Source organism: Capra hircus, chromosome 29 (genome assembly GCF_001704415.2).
Source record: "Capra hircus breed San Clemente chromosome 29, ASM170441v1, whole genome shotgun sequence".
In the NCBI taxonomy this organism is placed as follows: Eukaryota; Metazoa; Chordata; class Mammalia; order Artiodactyla; family Bovidae; genus Capra; species Capra hircus.
In genome coordinates this window covers 47,846,947-47,864,148 of record NC_030836.1, presented here as the reverse complement: position 1 = coordinate 47,864,148, position 17,202 = coordinate 47,846,947, and the positions used below count along the sequence as shown (strand labels likewise).

The 17,202-nt window shown below is 49.4% G+C and overlaps 1 non-coding gene across 1 annotated transcript; it reads right to left on the bottom strand.

Annotated features, from left to right (window-relative positions):
* TRNAG-CCC lies at positions 313–385 on the bottom strand. The gene has a single exon. It is a non-coding gene; the product is annotated as a tRNA-Gly (tRNA).

Sequence of the window (17,202 nt, the reverse complement as noted above, 5' to 3'; positions counted from 1 at the left end):
GAAGGCAGAGGGGCAGGTCCACCCTGCAGGGTTCCAGATGGGCAGGTGGGAGGGCAAGTGCGTGCCTTGCTGGGAGCGGAATGTAGAAAAGAGGTCCTCAAATTCCAGGAGACAGGAGACAGAGGTCTCCTCTCACCCCTCCTCTCTGTTCCTCCATCATCACAGCTGGGAGGGAAGGGAAGGCTGGGTGCATTTTACATGGCAAACATCATGGCAACGTTTTATCTTATTTTGTTTTATAAATATTTATTCATTTTTATTTTATTATGTATTGGGCTGCACCAGGTCTCAGTGAGGGCATGTGGGATCTAATTCCCTGGCCAGGGATCGAACCTGGGTCCCCTGCATTGGGAGCCTGGAGTCCTAGCCACTGGACCACCAGGGAAGTCCCTGGCAGGCATTGTATGTTTAATCTTCACATCTGTCTATGGAGAGACCGCATTCCCATTTCTTAGAGGAGAAGAGCTAGGTTTGGGTTTTGAAAAGCAAGAAAAGCATGGTACTGCAGCCGCTCCTGATCTGCTCACGGCCAAGGACCAGGTGGTCCCCAGCTGGTCTCAAAGATCAGAGATAAACTGAGCTGAGTGACAACTGTCTGGCATCCCAGCACAGGGTGACCCACCGGGCCCCGGGGAAGAGGCCCACATTTCGTTTTGACAGTGGGATAATTCTAGGTACACTGCTTTGTATGCTGAGTTCCTGGGAAATCTCACGGACAGAGGAGCCTGGTGGGCTACAGTCCGTGGGGTTGCAAAGAGTCGGGTACTAAATAACATTTTTTGGACATGTTTAAATTTACCAAAAAACTGAACTGACCCTACTGAGAGTTCACTGTATCCCCTTTCACCCCCATCCCCTGGCCCTCAGGTATCCTCACCACGAAATACTGAGTGGGAGCTTAGGAAGCCCATTCTAGCTGCTCCAGCTCCTAAGAACCCCTGAGTCTTTAAGCATCTACTTTACAAAGCACTGAGTTTATTCTTTCACATCTCCTTGTCGCTACCTTTACAATGATCTGGGATCTACTGGCCCTTTGAATGATGGACTCAGGTTTGTCCGGAATGGTCACCAAACGCTGAACACCATGGGGCCTCAGTGACCAAGCGCCAGCGATGGGGACTGCAGGCAATAAGCCTGTGGCTTCCTAGTGGCCTTAGTCAGTGGGCTGCCCTCTTGGAGCCTCCGTTCCTTCATCTGTAAAATAGGGATAAATAACTGGCGTGCCTCTGGGGCTGCTGAGGAAGTTTAATGATGCGACGTAAGCTGGGTTCTCAGCCCAGTGTCTCCCACGGACTCAAGGCTTAATAACTACTTGCATTCAACCAGAGTGACATTTTCTGCATCCCTGAGTTGTCCTTTTGAATTATTTTCTGAGCCTCTGTCCCTGCTCCCCTCTTCCAGGGCCTTCCTGCCTGGGCAGGATGGGTCACGTGCCCACACTTGCAGCCTGAAGTCCTCTGAGTGCCCAGCCCCTTCTGCTTTGCTTTCAAACTTCCTTTTTACTGCAAATCCTCATGCTGTCGGTGGCGTGTCTGGAGATGGTCGGTAAGTAGGACTCTCCACTGGCTTCTCTCTCTCTCTGGCCCTCTGGGGGCTCTTGAGGGCCGGGCGGTGTGGGGCCTCTGAGCACCCTCACTGGCCTCAGCTTTCTTCCCGTTGTAACCGAGCTCATTTGTCAGCGGAGGCCCCATTCCTTGGAGGAATAATGTGACCAGGCCCATGGGCCCCAGGCCTTTTGATGTCCAGGGCCCTCTACACGTCCCACATAATGAAGGCAGAGCCAGACAGTGCTGTCAAGGCACACCCTGGTGGTCCTGCTCCCACTGGGGACTTTGCCAGGGAATCAGACCCTTCGTAGCTCCCAGGGTCCCTGAATGGACCAGTGTGGCAACTGTCTGGGTCATGATCCATGAAGACAGTCAGTCCTGCGAGAAGGGAAAGCCTCCCTGGGCCTGACTTGACCTCACGGGTATGTAATGGTAAAACGAACCGAAGAGAGACCAGCCGTGACACGGGGTGCCCCGTCGGCCTGTGGCCACATTGCACTCTCAGGAATGGCCAGGGGGCCGTGTGTCCAGCATACCTGGGCTTTAAGTAGGGGCTCCCAAAGTGGTCCAGATGACATCGCTAGACTGCAGTGAGTGCACCATCCGGATGACCTACCTGGAGAAGAAACATCTGGAATGGCTGAGTTTCACTGTGGAAACAGGAGCCACAAGGGAGAAGAAATCAAAGCAAAACAGCTGGACATAGAGTTATCACGTGACCCAGCAATTCCATGCCTAGGTGTATCCCCCAAGGCTTGAACACAGAAGCTAGATCACGCACGTTCACAGTAGACTTACACACCACTGCCCAAAGGTGGGAGCAACCCAAGTGCCCGTCACCGCGTGAACAGAGGGACCAGACGTGGTCCACGCGTGTGATGGACTGAGCGTGTGTGTCAGTCGCTCAGTCGTGTCCGACTTTGCAACCCCGTGGTCTGTAGCCCACCAGGCTCCTGTGTCTGTGGAATTCTCCAGGCAAGAATACTGGAGTGGGTTGCCATGCCCTTCTCCAAGGGATCTTCCCAACCCAGGGATCGAACCCAGGTCTTCTGCATTGCAGGCAGACGCTTTACCATCTGAACCACCAGGAAAGCCCATATGGTGGGCTTGTCCTCCCCTAAAAGGAATAAAGCCCTCACACAGGCTGGATGAACCTGGAGAACATTCTGCCCAGTGAAAGGAGCCAGACTCAGAAAACACCACAAATTTTATCATTCCATCCACATGAAGTGTTCTGAGTAGGCAGGTCCATGGAGACAGATAATGAGGACTACTTGGCAGGCTGGGGGAGCAGAGATGGGGCGTTTTGTGGGGAGGTCATGCAATATTTTTTGGGGGGCTGCGCTGGGTCTTTTTTGTAGCGCAAGGGTTTCTCTTGTCGTGGAGCACGGGTTCCAGAGTGAGCTGGCTTCTCTAGCTCTGGCGTATGGGTTTAGTTGCCCTGTGGCATGTGGGATCTTTGTTCCTGGACCAGGAATCAAACGCACGTCGCCTGCATTGGAAGGCGGGTTCTTAACCACTGAACCACCAATTTCAAAACTAGAAAAAGGTGGTGAATTGTGCATTTTAAAATGGTTAGTTCTACATTAGGTAAATTTCGCTCTCCCTCCCTCCCCCCAAAAAAAAGAAAAAAAGGGGAAAAAAATAGCCAGGAAATACAGAAATACAAAAATTCTTCAAGAGTGAATTTTTCCGCTGTTTTGGGGTGGGGAGGGATTTAAGCCATATCCCTGAGATGGGTTGTAGGGTGAGTCCTATTGACAGGACTTCCTTTCAAAGGGGCCCAAAGGAGCTGGCCTGGCCTCGCCCATCTGCAGCATCAAATCCCCCCATCCCCAGCCCGGGGCTCTTTCTCTACTGAACAGTCCCGGTGACCAAAGGCGGACTCAAGGGCTGCTAAAGTGCCCTTCATCTCTCCTTTGTGTGTCTGCCTGGTCCCCAGAAAAAGCCCTGGCTGCTTCCTGCTCAGGTTAATAATTTTTGACCAGACATCTCAACAGACTTAAAAAAGTGAGCCTTTAGATATGCTAATGGTGACTCCGCTGGCATTTAAATACTTCATTACTGCCTGCAAGAACTGAGTCTTCCTTTGTTCAATTTTTCATATAAACGGGCACACTTCCTATTCCTCCTCCTCCTCACTCCCCTCCCCCTGTCAGTTTTTTTTTTCCTCAGTGACCCAGGCTGCTCTGAGCAGGGTGCAGGGGGGAGAAAGCCCCAGAGTCATCACCTCCTGGAGGTGGGGTGACTCGTGGGGCACAGGTCCATGCTGGTTTTTTTTTTTTCAATGAAACTTTTACTTTATATCATACCGGTTTGTCTCTGGAAGCAAAACTACATTTCCTGCCAATCTTTTTCTCTCTTTTTAAAATCTTTATTGGCATATAGTTGCTTTACAAAGCTGTGTTGGTTTCTTCTGCACGGCAAAGTGAATCAGCTATGTTGTTGTTGTCCAGTTGCCCAGTGTGTCTGACTTTTTGTGAGCCCATGGGCTGCAGCACGCCAAGCCTCCCTGTCCCTCACTGTCTCCCGAAGTTTGCCCAAGTTCATGTCCATTGCATCGGTGCAGCCACCCAGGCATCTCATCCCCTGATGCCCTCTTCTCCTCCTGCCCTCAATCTTTCCCTGCATCAGGGACTTTTCCAGTGAGTCAGCTGTTCACATCAGGTGACCAAAATATTGGCGCTTCAGCTTCAGCATCAGTCTTTCCAACGAGTATTCAGGGTTGATTTCCTTTAAGATAGACTGGTTTAATCTCCTTGCTGTCCAAGCAGCTCTCAGCAGCCTTCTCCAGGGCCACAGTTCGAAAGCATCAGTTCTTTGGTGCTCTACCTTCCTTATGATCCAGCTCTTACAACTGTACCTGAGAGGGGGAAGACCATAGCCTTGACTAGACAGACCTTGGTCGACAGAGGGATGTCTCAGCTTTTCAACATACTGTCCAAGTTTGTCAGAGCTTTCCTGCCAAGAAGCAATCACCTTCTGATTTCAGGGCTGCAGTCGCCATCCGCAGTGATTTTAGAGCCAAGAAGACGGAGTCTGCCACTGCTCCCACGTTTCCCGCTTCGATCTGCATGAAGTGATGGGGCCAGAGGCCACGATCTTCGTTTTTTAATATTTAGTTTTAAGTTGGTTCTTTCACTGTCTTCCTTCACCCTCATCAAGAGATTCTTCAGCTCCTCGTTGCTTTCTGCCATTAGAGTGGTATCATCTGAATATCTGAGGTTGTTGACGTTTCTCCCGCCTGCCTTGATTCCAGCTTGTAACTCATCCAACCTGGCATTTTTCATGATGTGCTCAGCATGTAAGTTAAACAAACAGGGTGGCAGCAGACAGCTGCGTCGTACTCCTTTCTCAATCCTGAACCAATCAGTTGTTCCATACAGGGCCCTAACTGTTGCTTCTTGCCCTGCATACAGGTTTCTCAGGAGACAGGTAAAATCGTCAGCTATGCGTATACATATATCCCCTCTTTTGGGGATTTCTTTCCCATTGAGGTCATGACAGAGTTCTCTGTGCTATACGGCAGGTTCTCATTAGGTATCTATTTTATATACAGTGTCTATAGTGTATGTATGTCAGCCCCAATCTCCCGGTTCTGTTCTTCATCCCACTCAACTCATGTTCTTTTTTGGCAGCCCCAAAATATCTCACTTTAGAAAATCTCCTTATCATGTGATCGGTGGATCGGAAGTGTCGGAAGTGTCCTCAGACGGAGACGATGGGACAGAGGCCAGGGGAGGGGAGGCAGAGAGGAAAGTAGGGGGAACGCGGGAAAGAGAGGGGAGGGAGGAGGGCCTTGGCATTGCCTGGGTTGTCACGTGACAGGACTTGGCAGGAAGATGCCTCAGTGGTCTTAGCTTCTTACGGTTTGAGAACAAGTTACTTCTCCTAAGATGCAGAAGACGAGGAGGACTTAAAAGGGCAGAGTGAAGAGCTTGCCTTGAACCCATGAGACAAAATGTAAAAGGTCACAGCAATGTTTGGGTGTCTCTGTCGACCAGTCAAACCATGCCTCCCAGCTGGGCGGGAGACAGGTGGTCAAAGAACCAACACATCAATGTAGTCTATTCTTCAGAATTCCTAAGGAATGATAGATTACTCGGGCACCAAGGAAACGGGCAACGTGTAACATGGTTATAGTCATAAGCTTTATCTCCTAAGTACTCATAAGAAGAAGAGCAAACATTGACTAAACATTTGCTGGACACCAAACACTCTCCTAGGGCTTCCCTGGGCTCAGCGGTAAAGAATCTGCCTGCAATTCAGGCGATACTGGTTCAACCTCTGTGTCTCCAAGGGTCAGGAAGATCCCTTGGAGGAGGAGACGGCAACCCACTGCATTATTCTTGCCGGGAAAACCTCACAGAGGAGGCTGGCGGGCTACAGTCCATGGGGTTGCGAAGAGTCGGACACGCCTGGGCGACTGCGCGGATCTGCCCCGTGTCAGTTGCTTCAGTCCGCTGCACAGTGCTACGAGGGCAGTGCTTACCTTACAGATGCAAGTGAGGCACAGTGGGGTTAAAGAACTTGCCTGAACTTTCGTGGGACAGCGGTGGGCCTGTGATAAGCGTGCAATGAGAAATATTTACGATGTCAGAGTTCCCTGATAATGCCCAAAGTGAGCCCCTAATAGTGGATGGTTCCGGTGACGGAGCTGGCGACTGGCCTTTACGATGGCCCTGTGCCTCTCTCAGCTGTGCCACTTCTTGCCTGAAAGCAATGAATCGGGGGGACATCAAACCCCCCGCAGGGGAGGCAGGTGAACCCAGAACCCACGTCTGTAGCCCTGCTTCCCGGAATCAGCCAGGTGGCTCCTGTGGGCGCCCCCCAGATCTGCAGCCTGCAGTCACTCTACCTTCTGGTAGCAAAGGCCCTCAGTGTGATGGTGGGTGGGATCTCGTGGTTCTAGAGTCTAAGGCCTGGGCAGACCTAGCTCCCGCCAACACAGGGTCAGCCCTTTCTTTTTTCCAATAAGGCAGGCGTTCATTTCTGTTTGCAATCTCACGCAATCAGGACTCCAGAGCGGCGGGAAAAGTGGCCTCACGAACCCACGTCCAGGGAGTGGACACTGAGGCTCAGAAGGGCAGTGTGACATGCCCAAGGTCCCTGGACAAGTGAGGGGCAGGCCTGGGATCTCTGGCTTCAACTTCAGGGGTGCATCCACTCTACCCATCTGGGCTGCAGAGGAAGCATTTTCGGCCTCCTGGGTGAGTGAGTCAGTCCCTCAGGGCCCTGCGCTCAGAAGGGCTGGCACTTGACTCCATGGCGCACCTGGCCCTGAGACTGATGTGTCTGATCCAGGGAAGGACCACAGAGGCCAGGGCCCCAGGCCCGGCTCTACGCCCGGCCTTCCCCGCTGTCTGCCTGTTGCCTTGGTCTCACCATCTGCAAGATGCGAGGAACAGGGTGAGGTCAACATTTCCTCGCAGTGCGTATTTTGGGTGCCCCAGTCCCTCGTGGTGCATTGAGACGAAGGATCATCGGAAAAGCGAGTTTGTGAAACGGTGCAAACTCTTTTCTCAGAAAAACCCAGGGCAGTTTTGCATATTCAGGCATCTTTGTAGCTTTGCCACAGAAAAATCTATCTTAAAAAAAAGCAGAGGTGGTAGTATGGGTTGGGTGAGGGGAGGTAATTGTGTTTTCTAAACACGTTAGATCGCCCAAGCCTTTAAAAGAAGTGGGGTTTGCACAGAAGGGTCTTTGGAACATGCTGGATCAGCACACTTCTCAGCTCCCTTCCAGTAGGCACCGCCTATGAGCTGCCTTCATTTTACCTTCCCGGGCAGAGGTCATGCCACACAGGGAAACCTAGAGGCCGACCTACCAGGCACACATCAGTGGTGGAGGAACCAGCAGCCCGGGGTGAGGTTCCTCTGATCCACCTCCCATGCTGCCTGTGGTTGCTGTTGTTCAGCCGCCCAGTCATGTCTGAGTCTTTTTGACCCCACGGACAGAAGCACGCCAGGCCTCCTTGTCCCTCACCATCTCCCGGAGTTTGCCCAAGCTCATGTCCATTGCATCAGCGATGCCATCCAGCCATCTCATCCTCTGAGGCCCTCTTCTCCTCCTGCCCTCAGTCTTTCCCAGCATCCAGGACTTTTCCAATGAGTCGTTTCTTTGCATCAGGTGACCAAAATACTGGAGCTTCAGCATCAGTCCTTCCAGTGAATATTCAGGGTTGCTCTCCTTAAAGATGGACTGGTTTGACCCCCTTGCTGTCCAAGGGACTTTCAGGAGTCTTCTCCAGCACTCCCTGGTACCCTAGCCTCAAATAGTGCCCGAGCAACTTCGCTTTTTTAGGGGCTGGCACTCCGATGCCCCATCCTGCTTGCTTTGGGGTGTGTGTGGATTCCTCAGCCACGTTTGGGGTCATTTATCAGAGGCTCCTCAGAAACCGGAAGCTGCCCGGCGCGGGTGGCACTGAGACAGGGGCAGTGTGACTCTCAGGCCTGCTGGGACTTTGAGAGGGTGCTTCCAGGGACAGCGCTCTTACCTGGTTCCCCACCTTAGGATGGGAGGCAAACATCTTTCCCTCTGCCACCTTGCTGAACTGATGGTGCCACCGGGAACTTGTAAATTTGACTCTCGACTTTCAAGCTGGATTGAAAGAGGGTTTGTGAGACCCCCGGAGTACTTCTGGGCATCGTTTCACAGGCTCATTGGCCATTTGTGCGTCTTCTTGGACAAACGTCTCTCCAGATCCTTTGACAGTTTGAAATTAAGCTGTTCCTCTTATGGAATTGTATGAAGTCTTTATATACTCCACAGAGGAGCCCCTTATCAGAGATATGATTTGCAAATATCTCAGCTGGTAAAGAATCTGCCTGCAATGCAGGATACCTGGGTTCAATCCCTGGGTTGGAGAGCTCACTGGGTGAAGGGAAAGGCTTCCCACTCCAGTATTCTGGCCTGCAGAATTCCACAGACTGTATAGTCCATGGGGTTGCAGAGTTGGACACGATGGAGCGACTTTCACTTCTCCCACCTTGTGGTTTCTTTTCACTTTCTCAAAGGACAAACATTTTCATTTTGATGATGTCGCTGTTGTTCAGTCGCTAACTTGTGTCCAGCTCTTTGTGACCCCATGGACTGCAGCATGCAGCTCCGATGTCCATCACTATCTCCCGGAGTTTGCTTGGATTCATGTTCATTAAGTCAGTGAAACTGTCCAACCATCTCATCCTCTGCCACCATGCCCCCTTCTCTTTTTGTCTTCAGTCTTTCCGAGCATCAGGGTCTTTTCCAATGAGTTAGCTCTTCACACCAGGTGACTAAAGGATTGGAGCTTCGGTTTCAGCATCAGTCCTTCCAATGAATATTCAGGACTGATTTCCTTTAGGATGGACTGGTGTGATCTCCTTGCGGTCCCAGAGACTCTCAAGAGTCTTCTCCAACAGCACAGTTCAAAAGCATTAATTCTTTGGTGTTCAGCCTTCTTCATGGTCCAAATCTCACATCTGTACATGACTACTGAAAAAACCATAGCTTTTACTATTCAGATCTTTGTTGGCAAAATGACGTCTCTACTTTTTAACATGCTGTCTAAGTTGGTCATAGCTGTCCTTGCAAGGAGCTTGAGTCTTTTAATTTCAGGGCTGCAGTCACCACCTGCAGTGATTTTGGAGCCAAGAAAATAAAGTCTGCCACTGCTCTCATTTTGACGACTGCTTCATTCCAGTTTGGTGCTTCCCTGGTTCTCAGGTGGTAAAGAATCCGGAAGCAGTGCGGGAGACCTGGGTTTGATCCCTGGGTTGGGAAGATCTCCTGGAGAAGGGAAAGGCTACCCACTCCAGTATTCTTGGGCTTCCCTGGTGGTTCACATGGTAAATAATCCAGCTGCAATATAGGAGACCTGAGTTCAATCCCTGGGTCGGGAAGATCCCCTGGAGAAGGGAACAGCAACCCACTTCTGTATTCTGGCCTGGAGAATTCCACGGACAGAGGAGCCTGGCAGACTAGTCCGTGGGGTCGCGAAGAGTCGGACGCGACTTCAGCGACTTTCACTTTCACCTTTCAGTTTGATGACATCCAGTTTAACTATTTTTTCTCTTGTTGCTTGTAGCTCTTGGGAAGATTTTATTGAAAACTATTCCACAGGTAAACACAGGAAGAAACCATTGGCTTCATGGAGGACAATGAGGGCGCTCTGTCTGGTGCCCCGGCTGTGAGCTCTGAGCCCCACCTCCCAGCCCCTTCTGAGGCCCCCTCTACCAGTGACCTGGCCCCCTCAACCCCATCCTCTGCCTGACCTTTGTTTCTGCTCGTCTGAAGCCCTCTGTGGCAGGGGATCCTCTTCCTTCTTCTTTGCTTTTTTGGAGGCAGACTCATTCATTCATCTACGTATTTTCTAAGAGACACCTGGCACTATTTTAGTCCCTGGGAATGCAGTGGCAAACCAAAAGGAAAGAAACCAGGACCCCTCAGCCTGCTGGAGCACCCTCTCCAGAGGTGGAGGATGGCTGGAGATTCCTGCTTTTGGAAGAGCCTCCCCTTGATACTGACCGGGGCTCTTGGCCTCCTTAATTAATAAAAATTGATCAGAGGCCAGACAAGAAATTCAGGCAAGGCTTTGCTGGGGCCCCTGCTACAGCAAAGGGCACTGAGGACATAGCAGTTTCCCTTGCTCTCTCCCTGAAGTAGGGTGAGCTGGTTGCTTATTCGGGGTGAGGGTAGGGCTATTCCAGAGGTCAGGCCGCCCACCCCTTTGCTGGTGCTGTGTGCGGGGTTCATGCACAGACCCTGTTTTTGCTTCCAACCCTCTGCTTTGGCTCCTGGCTCTTCAGAAGGGACAGCTGGGTTTCTTTTTTCTTTTTGCACCTTGTCACCTGTAATTTCCCCCAAAGGCTCCTACACACAGTAATTTTTGGTCCCTTGCAGTTTCTTTGTATTTTGTTGCTGGAAGAGAACTTTGTCCAGGTGGAAGCCAAGTTTGTCCAGGTGGAAGCCCTGCAGCACAGGGTGCCAGGTCCTGGTCGGTCTCATCCTGATACCCCTCCCCTCTCCCACCCCATCCAACTCGGTTGATGCCACTGCCACGCTGAGCATGTGTACAAGCAGCAATTGCATCTCTCACTGCAAATGTTTTTATTTACTTTTATTTCTTTCATTAGTGATCTTCCCTATTAGATCATATCTTTCTTGAGGAGAAGGACCACTCGGCCATCCGGGAGTCCCAGAGCCAAGTTCCTGGCAAGACAAGGATGGCTCTTGCTTGCTGTCTTTCTGCCAGATTAGCACTGAGCTCCGTCCACTCCTGGTTCCTCATGGATCTGGTCAACTGAACGCACACGTTTTTTTCCGAGGCTCATTGATCAAGTCCTGGGCCCCTAGGCTGGTGCACTCCTGGAGAAATGCTATTTGCTTTAAGATGGAGACTGTCGTTACAAGCATTATTTAAAAAATAAAACGAAAGTGTAAGATAAGGATAAATATGTTTGAAAAAACCCTCCAACAAACAAAGGTTCAAACTACGTGTTTGAGTTGGATGGCCAGATAACGAAATTTGCATCATTTCTGTGAAAAGTCATTCATCTTTGAAACATTCAACTTATTCACAGTACTTCAGACGGCTGATTAAAATAGATATCCAGCCTCTGATTGTAATATTTTAATAACAGAGTCAGAAGGAGCATAAACCATTTCAAGGAAAGAGGCGTTTGTGAGCCACGCCTGTTAAAATGTCCTGGTGGGGATTCGTGGAATCCAGGAGGCCTCATTGCTGATGGGCTGGTGACGCCAGTGGGAAGCAGGGATCCAAGTGCACAGCTAAGCCCTCTACTGATTTTTCAAGAAAATTCCTTAACAGACGACGGGAAAATTGTTCCTTCTCTCCCTCGAGCAGGTGTGGGATGATGGCGCTAGGACAGCCCTGGGAGCCTGCAGCCTAGAGGAGAGGAGGACTTCCTGGGCCGACGGGTGGACGCGGAGACCAGCTTTCAGAGCACCCGCTGGGACTGTAGGATATGGACAACACATGGCCATCTGGGCAGCTTGGGGCTGTCTCTTCCTAGGACTGGCTGAGCTGGTGTTTGTCCATCGCGCGGCTGCAGTCGGGCCTGGCAAAGCAATGAAAACCGGGTACGTCCGCCCTAGGGACCTCCACCTGGAGGATGAGGGGGATGCACAGGTGAATTCTCTCAAGGTCGTGGGTGCCTCCAGGAAGGGCAGGTGGTCCGCAAGTCATGCTTTTCTGAGTCAGAGCGAGGGCTGTTAGATTCCTTCAGAGCGTGCGCATCTCAGCCTCAGAGAAAGCTCCCACGTCCAGAACCTGTTCACTCAGACTCACACAGGGCCAGGAATGGGCTCAGCGTGTTGCTTTAAAATTCTAAGGTCCCCAACAAGAGATTAATAGTCAACATATACCAACAGCTCATAGAACTCAACATCAAAAGCACAAACAGCCTGATTAAAATACAGGCAGAAGAACTGAATGAATGGTTTTCCAGAGAGGACACGCAGATGGCCCTCGAGCATGTGAAAAGATGCTCACCATTGCTGATCATCAGGGAAAGGGAAGTTAAAGTCATGTTCTCACACCTGACACAATGGCTATCATCAAAAGGAACACAAATAACAAATGTTGGTGAGAATGTAGAGAAAAGGGAACCTTTTACACTGTTGGTGGGAGTGTAAATTGCTGTAGCCACGGCGGAAAAGAGTATGTGGGTTTCTCAGAAAACTAAGAACAGAACTGCCGTATGACTGAGCAGCTCCACACTTGGGTATGTATATATCGGGGGGAAAAACCCATAAACCCTAATTTGGAAAGATGCATGCACCCCAGTGTCCACAGCAGCACTGTATTTGCAATAGCAAGACATGGATGGTAATTCCGACTGTGGCAACCTAAGTGTTCCCCAGCATGCGGATGGATAGAGACGTGCAGTGCGTATGTCCAGTGGAACACCACTCAGCCATTAAAAAGAATGAAATAATGCCGTTTGGAGCAGACGTGGTAAAATAAGGCTTAAGAAGCGGAGCGAGAGGATCTGCTTTCTCGGAGCCTCACGCGCCCCGAGGGCTGGGTGACTGGACATTGATGCTGCCTGGCATCCAAGGTCTTGAGGCCACGCCCACGGAGTGGGTGTGCTGGAGTTTTCTCTGGAGTCACCAGTGTAATCAGGCTTCCGGGATGCGTGCCAATGTCCCTCTCGAAGCCCCTGTGCTCATCTTGTGGTGTTTGGCCTGTCCATGGCCAGGCAGCAGCTGGAGTAACTAGGGACCTGCGCAAATCTCTCCCCCAGATGGGGATGGGCTGCAGACAGCTGGGGGCACTGGCTGGGGGCGGGGAATCAGGGTTATGTGTAGGGACCCAGGGGACAGTGTGGACCTGGGGATGAATTTGGGGGGCGGGGGCTGCCTCACTCCTCTGGCTCCTTCAGGAAGGGCTGCAGAGCACAGAGGCTCCAGGGTGCCAGGGAAGACCTGGCAGGGGGCAGGGGCCAGGTTCCGGGCACCACCCCCCGCCTCTTGCTCCTCTCCTAAAACTGGGCTCTGACCCGCCCTGCCTGCTTCCGCTGCTGAAACTGACCGATGAGAGCACACGCGACGGTCTGGCCGCTCCGCTGGCCCGGCACGCCGCCCTCACTCCACGTGGACGGCCAGGCGCTGGTCTAGATCGGGACTCACCCCACGCCTGTCACCCGCGGCGGGGAGTCGCCCCGGCCCCGCGCCTGTCTCCTCTGTGACAGAACCTGTGGGCTTGAATACCCCATAAAGCATGTGTCTGGTGGGACCCTGTGTGGGCCTTGGAGGACCGTGGACTGTCGTCCCAGGTTCCCAGGGGCCGAGAGAGCAAGGCCAGCATCTAGAGGTGGGGCCTGGCAGTGGGGGAGGCTGGGCGCGGGGCAGACCTTTGAGGGGCCAGCAGCTGGGGCCCAGGGGCTCGGATGCTCTGCCGCACGTGGAATCTTCCCGTAAAAGAGATTGAACCCATGCTCCCCGCATTGGCAGGCAGACTCCCAACCACCAGGAAGTCCTCAAAGGAGGTTTTTAAGAAGAAAGCACACGCTCTCCCAACGCCATTATCCACCTGACGCAATTCTGTTCTCACCTCTGAGCTCCTGGCCGTTCCCCACTCCAGGTCGGCGCTCTGCTCAGCGTCAGAGGCAGGGGCTCCCAGGAGGAATAAGATGCCATTCTGCTGTGCCTTGGCCCGGGGAGGGGGACACACAGATGGAGAGGTCGTAGTGGGCTCCTCCAGAGGCCAGGCTGGGCACGAGCGGGTCCAATCTGGAGGTTTTAAGATGTTCTGGAAGAAAAGACACTTGTGCTCAGGCTTCAGAGGCAGTCGGAGCTTGCCTGGTGAGAGAGATGAAAGCACATTTGGGGCGAAGGGAATGGCATGGACAAACCACAGAGACAACACTGGAGTCTGGGCACCGTATACTCCTTGCCGTATATGAGACAAGCAGGGCAGGACAAGGCAGCGTGAGATGCCCCCTCTGAGGGGCAACCCCAGGGCAGTTCCTCTCTCTGTTTGCCACATGAGAATTCAGCCCAGTGTTGGCTGATCTTTATATTTCTAAGAGAAACTAGGAATCTGGACATCCATGTGAAATCTCTGGACTTTTAAATGTTACCCAACAATTAGAACCAAAAATTAAATGTAGGCCAACCAAAACGTGTCTTCAGGTGAAACTTACAGTCTGGGCAATTTTGCCTCCTGGATCTTGTCTTTGCGTTTAGAATTGTAATGATAGTACACGTGCAATTTCTCCCCACTTACCATGTCAAGAATATTTTCCATGTTTATGTAATCTTCTAAAAGCCATTTACAAGGATTACATAATGTTCTGAACATGCCACGATTCGCTTTACGTTTTCCTCCTGTTAGAAATCAAGGTTTCGGGGAGGAGTTTTAGATTCGTTCCCACCCTGGTGGATCGCTGCGTCTGCCTCAGGTGGGGAGCGCAGAGGAGGGGCCGTGGAGAACTGTCAGGCGCACCTTACCTGAGAGCCTCGGGGATCTTGAGCAAGAAGGGGCTTAAGGATCATTTGTGCCCATTCTTCTTGTTTATCAGGCCTTGTCTAAGGTCCCAAGGCAAAGATATGATAATCTTTTTACGGTGAAAATGACCAAATTTCACTAAAATACATTAAGGAAAAGTTAAAGGATCATTTTTTTTTCTTTTTGTACTGGAACTAAATTGCATCTGTAGACAATTTTGGGGAGAACCAACAACTTTATGATTTTGGGTCTTTTATCCAGAATGTGCTACCTATAGGCACATTTTGGTTGCATTTACTCATAGGTTGTTGAAGTATGTGTATATATTTTTGTTTGTTTTTATTTGTATTATAAGTGGCACTTGTAAAACTTGTGTTTTATAACAAATTGTTGCTGCTTTGTTAGCAATGCAGCTGAGATTTGGGAATTGGTTTTATATGCACACACCTCATTTCGCTCTCTTATTCCCAATATTTTTGGGTTTCTATGGAGATAATATTTCCATCCACAACTAATAACAATTTTCTCTCTACCTTTCTTCCCTTATATTTCCTTTTCCTGTCTTATTGTGTAGGTTAGGACCTCGAGTTTGATGTTATATAGAAGTGTATGCTTAATCTTAAAAGGAGTTCTTTCAGCATTTCTCCATTAAGTATGATGATTTCTGTAGATGATTTTGATAGAGGCTCTTTATCATTTTAAAGAAGTTCTCTTCTACTCCTGTTTTGCTAAGATTTTTTAAAACCGTGATTTGTTGTTGTTCAGTCACTAAGTCATGTCCAGCTCTTTTTGACTCCATGGCCTGCAGCATGCCAGGCCTCCCTGTCCTTCACGAGATCCTGGAGTTTGCTAAAATTCATGTCCTTTGAGTCGGTGAAGCTATCTGACCTTCTCATCCCCTGCTGCCCCCTTCTCCTTCTGCCTGCAATCTTTCCCAGCATCAAGGTCTTTTCCAGTGAGTCAGCCCTTCACATCAGGTGGCCAAAACTTCAGCTTCAACATCAGTCCCTCCAATGGACATTCAGGGTTGATTTTCTTTAGGATTGACTGGTTTGAACTCCTTGAAGTCCAGGGAACTCTTAAGAGTCTTTTCTAGCACCACAATTTGAAAGCATAAGTTCCTTGATGCTCAGCCTTCTTCATGGTCCAACTCTCACATTTGTATGTGACTACTGGAAAACCCATAGCTTTGATGACACGGATCTTTGTCAAGAAAAACATTCCAGAAAACCATGATTGGATATTGAATTTTATTGACTGCCTAGTTTTGCGTTTATTAAGACCATTTGTTTTTCTCCTTTGAGCTGTCATCATGGCAAATTACATTACTAGGTTGTCTAAACCAATCTTGTATCATTGAGATAAGCCCAATTTAAATGTGATTTAATATTAAATATTTAGGACTCTAAATTTCCTTTTAAGTATTGTATATGCTATGTCTAGCTTATTCATATAATGAAATGCCATATATAAGTGGCTTAAATAGAAATTTATTTCTCACAGTCTTGGAGGTTAGAAAATTTGGTTTCTGGTGAGAGTTTCCTTCCTGGTTGCAGGTAGCAGCTTTCTTGGCACGTCCTCACATGATGGAGGTTCACAAAGAGCTCTGGGCTCCTCCTCTTCTTACAGGGCACAAAGCCCACATGGGGTGCCCCCTTCACTATCTCAGCTAAAAATCCGGATTAATTCCCAAAGGCCCATCTCTAATCACATTGGAGGTTGGGGCTTCAGCACATACATTCGAGAGAGACCCAAACATTTAGTCAGGCTGCATCTGATAATTTGTGATATGGAATCTACTTTTTAAAAAATCACTCATTTCTAGGCATTTAAAAAATTTCATTATGAAAAAATTTTCAAAATTAAAAAAAATGAAAAAATGAAGAAAATTTTTAATTTTTTCCCTTAATTCTTTAGATGCATGTTTTCTAATTTGCTAACATTTTTTTTTTCCTGATTGTCTTTTTGCTACTGATTTCCAATTTAAGTTCACATAGATCACGGAATATGGTCTGTAGGCCCCAGACTAGGTGAGGTCAGTGTTATGGTCTACTACATAATTAATTTTTGTAAAAGTCCAATGTGCATTAATAAAGTATGTACATTTTTCTGTTGTCAAGTATTTTATAAACTTATAAAATCCATTCGATAAACCTTTTAATTTACTCTTCAGTATTTCTATAGTCAACTGTTTCTTGTCTTCTTGATTTACTAGTATCTGAGAGACAGAGAGTGAAAAAGTTGGCTTAAAGCTCAACATTCAGAAAACTAAGATCATGGCATCTGGTCCCATCACTTCATGGCAAATAGATGGGGAAACAGTGGAAACAGTGTCAGACTTTATTTTTTGGGGCTCCAAAATCACTGCAGATGGTGACTGCAGCCATGAAATTAAAAGACGCTTACTCCTTGGAAGAAAAGTTATGACCAACCTAGATAGTATATTCAAAAGCAGAGACATTACTTTGCCGACTAATGTCCGTCTAGTCAAGGCTATGGTTTTTCCTGTGGTCATGTATGGATGTGAGAGTTGGACTGTGAATAAGGCTGAGCGCCGAAGAATTGATGTGTTTGAACTGTGGTGTTGGAGAAGACTCTTGAGAGACTGCAAGGAGATCCAACCAGTCCATTCTGAAGGAGATCAACCCTGGGATTTCTTTGGAAGGAATGATGCTAAAGCTGAAGCTCCAGTACTTTGGCCAC